Source organism: Etheostoma spectabile, unplaced genomic scaffold (genome assembly GCF_008692095.1).
Source record: "Etheostoma spectabile isolate EspeVRDwgs_2016 unplaced genomic scaffold, UIUC_Espe_1.0 scaffold00018403, whole genome shotgun sequence".
Lineage (NCBI taxonomy): Eukaryota > Metazoa > Chordata > Actinopteri > Perciformes > Percidae > Etheostoma > Etheostoma spectabile.
The window spans coordinates 2,848-4,655 of NW_022604242.1; the positions used below are offsets into that span (position 1 = coordinate 2,848).

Genomic DNA, 1,808 nt, shown 5'->3' on the forward strand with positions numbered 1-1,808 from the left:
GAGAAGAGAGAGACAAAAAAAAAGCTTCAAGTAGACTCTAATAATATAATCATTTTGTTTCTATAATTTAAATTAAAATATCTGACTTTACTCCAATATCTGTTTCTGCTTCTCTACCATATTTACAGGTGTGTGATTGCATAATAGGGCGGCTGTGGCTCAGTGGTAGAGCGGTTGCCGCCAATCGGAAGGTTGGTGGTTCGATCCCTGCCCGTGCAGTCATTGTCGAAGTGTCCTTGGGCAAGACACTGAACGAGTTACCCCCGGTGTGCCCTCGGAGTATGATGTTATCCGATGCGCAGGGGCATGTACGGCAGCCCAAGCCACAGTGTTCAAATGTGTGTGAATGTGAATTCCTGTAGAGTAAAAGCGCTTTGACAGTGTTAAGACTGTAAAGCGCTAGAAAATACAGTACATTTACATAATACCAATCATAGCCTACATCAAATAAAGACACAACATTAGGTTTTTCAGTCAGATTGATAGTCAAACTGGAAATGTCCCGTGTTTCTCCATTTTCAGGGATTATGTTCCCAGTTTTGATCTCAGACGTCTGTGACTTTATATCATAGAATATTCTATACTGTTCTGTATCATAGCTACATGTATGACCTTTGCAGCAAAAGAACATGTGAAAATCAGTTTGGTATTCAGTGAGGTTGATTGGTTGTTTAGAGGCTAAAAAACAGGTTTAAACTAACAGTCCCTGTTTAAGGCTGTTGGGTGCTAACTCTAGCAGGAGGATAAACACGGGGTAGACACCACCGATTGGTTTCATTCTCTCTCCACTGACAGACCCAATGTACAAACTACAGAGCTACGTGTTGAAATTGACTGGAATTCTCCTTTAAGGAAAAGTCCATCTGCTTTAAAAAGATGTCTTAATGCCCCTCCATATTTCCTGACATTTGCCGTTACAATCAGATATGTCACTGTAAAAAATAGAATGTTGGCACATGTAGGGAGCTGCGTTGGGAACGGAGGGTCGCCAGTTCAAGTCCCCATGCGGACCAATTACAGAGTGGTGGTTGGATGCCACTTCACATCCTGGTAACTGCCAGGTACCCCCCCAACCGCTCAAGGCGCTGGTCCAGCTGGTAGCCTACTCACTCTCACATCTCTCCATTAGTGCTTGAATAGATCCTGAGCGTGTGTGTGTGTGTGTATTTCAGGCCTGTGTGTGGATTACTGAAAAAGTGTACACAGAGTGTAAATTGTAATTTCCCCACTGGGGATCAATAAATATTATAGATGAAATTATATTAATCAAAAAGAAAGATTATGTGTATGTATTACTCAAAAAGAACGTAGAGGCATATAACGTATAGGCATATATGCATATGGTATATGCCTTAAAAAGAAACAGATATGCATTAATCAAAACGAAAGTTGGTGTACTTGCATAATCAGCAGACCTCGTGGCGCAATGGTAGCGTGTCTGACTCCAGATCAGAAGGTTGCGTGTTCAAATCACGTCGGGGGCAAATGTCCTTACTGCAGTTTGTGTGTGTATTTCAGCCCTGTGAGTGATTAGTAACTGAGTGTAAATTGTAATTTCCCCACTGAGGATCATTAAGTTATTTTAATCCAGTGGTTCTCAACCGGTGGGGCGCGCGCCCCCCTCTCCTGGGGGGGCGCGAGTAGACTACAGGATGGGAGGTGAAAAAGACTGCTCACCACGGGAGCTGCCGTGAGCCCCTCTCCCGTCCAAAAGCACTCACAGTTAGCAGTAGCCTCGCGCAGCAGGCACAGCCTGCAGTCAGAGCAGAGAGAAGACACACACCCCTCCGCGTCCAGGCTAGGGTGAC

At 44.2% G+C, this 1,808-nt stretch overlaps 1 non-coding gene across 1 annotated transcript; it reads left to right on the forward strand.

The window, feature by feature from the left end:
* The first annotated feature begins 1,412 nt into the window (after positions 1 to 1,412).
* trnaw-cca (transfer RNA tryptophan (anticodon CCA)) lies at positions 1,413 to 1,484 on the forward strand. The gene has a single exon. It is a non-coding gene; the product is annotated as a tRNA-Trp (tRNA).
* The last annotated feature ends 324 nt before the right edge of the window (positions 1,485 to 1,808 follow it).